Source organism: Parus major, chromosome 21 (genome assembly GCF_001522545.3).
Source record: "Parus major isolate Abel chromosome 21, Parus_major1.1, whole genome shotgun sequence".
NCBI lineage: Eukaryota > Metazoa > Chordata > Aves > Passeriformes > Paridae > Parus > Parus major.
Genome location: NC_031789.1, coordinates 2,950,456 through 2,956,292, shown reverse-complemented (window position 1 = coordinate 2,956,292; position 5,837 = coordinate 2,950,456).

Below are 5,837 nucleotides of genomic sequence, written 5' to 3'. Positions count from 1 at the left end.
GAGAAAGGTGTGTGCCCTAAAACTGGAGAGAAAGGTGTGTGCCCTAACTGGACAGACACTGCCTTTCCCTGTCTGTGAAAGGGGAAGAAATGACAAATTTGGGATCTTTTTCCATCTCTAGCAGGTTTGGATAAATGTGATGTTTACTTCACTGGGGTGAGGGTGTCACCTGTGAGCTTTGGAGGGAGAGGTGGGAAATGCTGCTCTGCAGGGTGGGAGCTGGCAGGGTGGGCACTGTCCCCACCTGGGGCTGTGGGAGCTGTGAGCCAGCCTGGAGACACAGAAACCCTCAAATTGCAGCTGCCAAGTCTGTGGCTTACACTGCAAAACACACCAAAAGGATCGAGCTTCGTGCTCTGCAGCAGGGAATTGACCCCTTGGGTTAGGAAGTGGAGACTTGCAGGAGGATTTTTGGTAAAAAACTCCTTAAAAGTTGCTGTGTTCCTAATGCTGAGCTCATATCAGAGCCATGTCCCCATCACTGCCAGCAAACACTTTTGGGGATGCTTGAACAGAGTTGGTAACTTTTGGTAAAACATCTTGTGATTATCTAGAGGAAGGAGGAGAAGAGGGAACATCCAGCTTCTCTTCCTCTTCCTCTTCCTCTGAAACCAAAGGAAAAACCCTGGGTGGTGCCACACAGAGACCCAAAATCTGCTGATGACCAGATGGGATGGGGAAATTGGGCAGAGTGGGATTTAATCTACACAGGAAAAGTGGGGAAATAGGGGAGTCTGCTCCCCAAAACTCTGCAGCACAGGTGGAGAAGTGAAAACAACAAAAGACTTCTTGGGAATCATCATGGTCAAAAAACAGAACTATTTTTATCTGCAGGAGTTCCAGTTCTAAGAACAGTGTGGTAACAGCCTGACCACAAGTTTTGCAGCCAGTTGAAAGATTGCCACTGTTTTCAATTTATTTTGGACCACATTATATGCAATTCATCTCATGATGTAGAATTCCTGATTTTTCCCCTGGAAATAACCCTGCTGTGTTATGTATTTTCTGATGCCACTTCCAGCAGAGTATAAAGACAATGACAAATGCTGGTTTCAGAGGAAATCTTTGCTCAGGTATTTCAGCTTAGTCATAGCCTGGCTGATCCTACAGTAAATCTGCATGTCAATATTTATCTTATGTAGGCCATCTGCTGTACTCCTGACACAGGAATTCCAGAGGATATGGGAAAAAGAAAGAAATCATTTCTGCAAAAATTCTAAAAAAAGACAACAATTATCAACAGTGGATCTCCTTAAAATAGGCCTGGAAGTTTGCAGTGACTCAACGTGTTTTAAGGAAACAAAAACGTTATTTTAACCATGAAGCCAGCAAATTCTACCCTTTAGATTCCACAGCAGTAATCTCTGTAAAACCCATGATTTAAAAGCTGCTATTTCTCACCATCTGAAGCTAAGTGCACTTTTTTATTCTAACAAATCTGAATAAAATTAGAGCACTCTGCATAAATTCTCCCTGCCTCTGCGCCTGCTGTCTTAGCTCGAGGCAGAAGCAGATGCCTGTGATTTCTAAGACTGTCAAACCAGCACCAAAAGCCAAAGTTGTGTTCACCTTAAAAAACCACGAAATTCATTCCAGCTTGGTAACAAGCTGGTCCATTATTTCAGGTTTTTGGTGCCAGTGTTCTGCTTTTTAAAGGCCATCTGAAACCTCAGAGGCATTTTTGACATTTTCCCATTAACAGGGTTGATATTTGGGGGACTGAGACAGCTTTGTGTCCAGATTTAAACTTTTAATACCTTAGATCTGTCACTGGTTCACTGGAAGATGCTATTTTTATTTTTCTCATTATCAGTTCTTAAAAAAAAGAAAAAAGAAAAAAAAGAAAAAAGAATATAACACATTTCTCATTTAATATTAATTGGAACATATTTTTCCCTGTAGCAGTTTGCTGATTATGAATTCCAATGCCACGTTGCAAATAGTGCCTATAAATAGAAAATAAGCCTTTTCTGTGAAATGCCCAGCCAGAGCAAAGGCTCATTAATCAGGGGACAGGTAGAGCCCAAGAGCTCAGCCTGACTCTGCTCATGGAAACTCAGGCTGACAGAGCTGTCTGAGCCATCAACCACAGCACTTTGCTCTGTGCACAGGCAGAAAGTTTAGTCAAGTGTTCAAAATATGGAAATAAGAGTGAAAATGTCTGTGTTGCTCCTCCTGCTGACTGGCTGCAGGCACATCCCCTCCCTGTGATTTAATCACTGACAGAGGAACCTGCAGCATTGCTCAGATATAGCAAAAACAGCAAAAAAAAATAATATTACATCATGGAGTGTGAAAGGTGGAAGTGTGTAAATCACAGGGATTCGTGTGGCAATTTAACAGGTGATGGTGATTTTGGGCTGGGTGAATCCTTGGGTTGGATTCCACAGATCCTGCAGGGAGGGCATTGAGTACAGCCAGGAAAAAATGGTTCATGGTTCATGTCTGCCAGCCACGGACCAGGGAACATCTCCACAGAAATCTGCACCAAAACCTGATCAAAGCTGCTCTTGGTTCCCAGTTTGAGACTGGCTAATTGGGCAGGGAGAGGTTTAATCTGGAAAGAAAAGGGTGGGTTTTGTGCTGGTTGTGTAAAATCAATCCCAGTTTACTTTTGACCCTGCTTTGACCTCATTTCTACTTTTAATAGAAATAAGAACATTAACAATGGAACCTTTCACCCCCAGGGACTTCAAACCATTGGGAAAGTGACTGGTGGCTCAGTTCTGAGGCTGATGAGTGAGATCTGGTTTTGTGTTCAGGCTCAGCTGTTTATAATTCCTTATCTACATGCCATATTTACAGAGTACAAGGAGCTATGTACAGTAGGCTAACAAGGTGCAAAATGGCTGGAGAAGTTTCTCTTCAAGGTCTTTCAGGTGTCAACCCAACCAGCAATGAAATGCCAAATAACTTATTCTCATTATTAACCCAATAACCCAACACCTGTGTCCTGCAATGTGGATTCTTTCACCTAATATTACCCAAAAACCCCAGAAGAAGAAGAAAGAGAAGGAGAAAAAGATAATGCCCTAAATCTTTCATGTTGTCTCTTATTCAGTAATATAGCTAAAACTCCAAACTCTTTCTCACCCAGTGACTTAATATAATTCTATCTAATTTACACACTGACATTCTCAGTTTCTCTACTTAGTTCTAGAAGCTTTTTCCTTGGGTTTAAGTTAAACTCAGTGTTCTCTTGAGAGTCAGAGCTTGTCAGCACAGATGAGGGAATATTATCTCCAACAGGAAAGCTGCATCCTCTGAGCAGAGAGGTGACAGTTTTTATGAAGGAATCTGTAGAAATTCCTTCTCCTTAAGAGGGGACTGACATCAGAGGGGGCTTTGACCCACTGGGAGCTTTGCAGAGCCTGAGCTGAGCCTCGGTGGGCAGCAATGGGGGCAGCTCCCATTGATCAGGAGCACTAAATCAGATCCAATTCTGCCACCTGCTGCTCCCCTCCACACCCACAGCACCCACACTGCATCCAGCCCTGCTCTGCTCTGCTCTGCTCTGCCTGCTGGGATTTTACTGAGGTTGTTGTTTTTAAGCCTGAAAAAACCACCTAAGAGGCTCAATTAAGTGCTCTGCTTTCAATATTTATATTAACAGCAGGAATACAAACTGTCTGCAGCGTGTAGAGATAAAGGTGATGAAGAACATCCACACCTGCCTTACAAAAACAAAGCCTGGGATGGTGCTAAGTACATATTTTAAAGGAAAATTAATAATAATGCAAAGGGGGGAGACTGGGCTGTTCAGTGATGGAACCAAAGGTTGTGACTGCTGTAACTAAAGGTGCTTTCAAAGCTCAGGTGTTTGAGGGAACTGAAATAAAATGCAGGTTTGTCTGTACAAACCAGTGGGGTTCCAGCTCCCCTCAGGAGATCTCCAAGGGAGAAGATTAAATTAGGAAGCTGGCTCTGTGGGCAGCCAGCAGCAACCAGGATGTGCAAAGCCATGGCTTCTGTGTCACTGTACAAACTCAAAATTGCTTTACTTTGAACTCCGAAAATCCAAGATTTTCTCTTTATATGAGGCACCCAAGGGGTTGAGGCCCTTAAGATGCTTCTCCATGAGCATTTTCCTGTTGGTTGTGAGTGTTCCCCACCTTGAGAACAAGGCTCTCACCTTCCACAGCAGCAGAACCTACAAGTGCTGACACCAAGGATGTCCAGGTTGTCACAGGAGACCATGGATCATTCCTTCAGGGACCCTGAACTTCCTCTCAGGCCAACCACTGTCAAGGACAAGGGCTCCCATCAGCTCAATGCTCACTTCATATACAGTGCTAACTAAATTTAGTGTCAAATCTGCTGTGAACATTTACAGCTTGTAATATTTACCTGACAGGCATCCAGACCCTCCTGTCCAAACACACAGTTCCTCAAATTAGACACAAAATGTGTCCTGAGACAGCAGCCTAAATTACATATTTACAGCACTGGAGCAGGTAAGTACATATTTACACAGCCAGCCCTGGGTTCTTATTTTAAAGAAGTCCACTGGCTTGTTCAGGGTGGTTTTTAAAGTGCTGATGGAATATTGAAGAGCTGGGAGGTTTGGGAGCTCTCTGGGTGTTTCCAGCTTCCACCTGAAAACTGGGAACAACATTTCTGGGATCTGTTTCTTGGATTCAGTCCTCAGGGGTTCTTGCAATTGAAAGAATAAGAGTAATTCTATATTCTATAATATATATTCTTATATAAGTGAACAAAAAAGAGCAACTCCCTCTGAAATGACTGTGCCCAGAGATTTTTTTCCCTTCTTAACAAACATTATTGCTCCCAAACAAGTACTTTTATATTTATGTAACAATTTCCTTATGGGTCATTGTAAAATAGAACTTGGGTCCTTCTCTACCCAGAGCCAATGCCCCCATCACTGCAACTATAAAATTATGTCCATTATACCCTGTCAGGGCAGTTCTTCTCTGCACCAACAAACTTAAGAGTTACATCACAGTTAGAAATAAAAAATATAATTCCATTCTGCACCACATCTTCAGTCCTCCAAACTAATTCCTTTGTGAAGTAAATTTCCCTGAAAGAGCCTTTTGAACTTGTGTAAGTTCTAAATCATAAGAAAGCAAGAAAAAGGGAAAGAACTGAGAGAATGTCTTCATCAGAGTCTGCTCGTGGCACAAACCAGGCTCAGGATGTGCTGGAACAATTTTGTTGCTTTCAGCTGCTCTTGGAGATAAGTGGTTCCTCTGAAATATGACTGTGATGTATAAATTAGTAAGAAGTTTCTGCATAGAATGTGTCACTATGGGGAAGTTCATCCACTCTTTGTTCAGGTGAATAAGCAGGGCCTTACTCTGTGTAGTGGTTTAGATTTGCTAATTTGAGTTTCTTGGTTCATGTACTAAAGAATGTGGTGGATTTCAGTGCTGGATAAAATTATTACTGCATTTATTTTTTGTTGTGAGATATGGATTAGGAGGAGGCTAGAACAGGCTAAAACATTAAAAAGTATAAAGAAACTTTATTAATAGAACTAAAAGAAAAAGGAGAATTAGAATAAAACCTTTAGAATACTTTTCTCTGCTTAACTTCTTTAATTTTTTTTTTAACTAGCAACAGAGACAAAGCCTGGGTTGTTAAATCAGTTACTAACTATATAATATATGATATATAATATATGATATATGATATATGATATAGGATATATCATATATAATATACAATATACTATATACACTATATAATATATAATATATGATATATGATATATAACATAACATATAATATATAACATATATTATACATCATATATTATATATTGCATATTATATATTATATATTGTGTATTACATTACATATTACATATTACA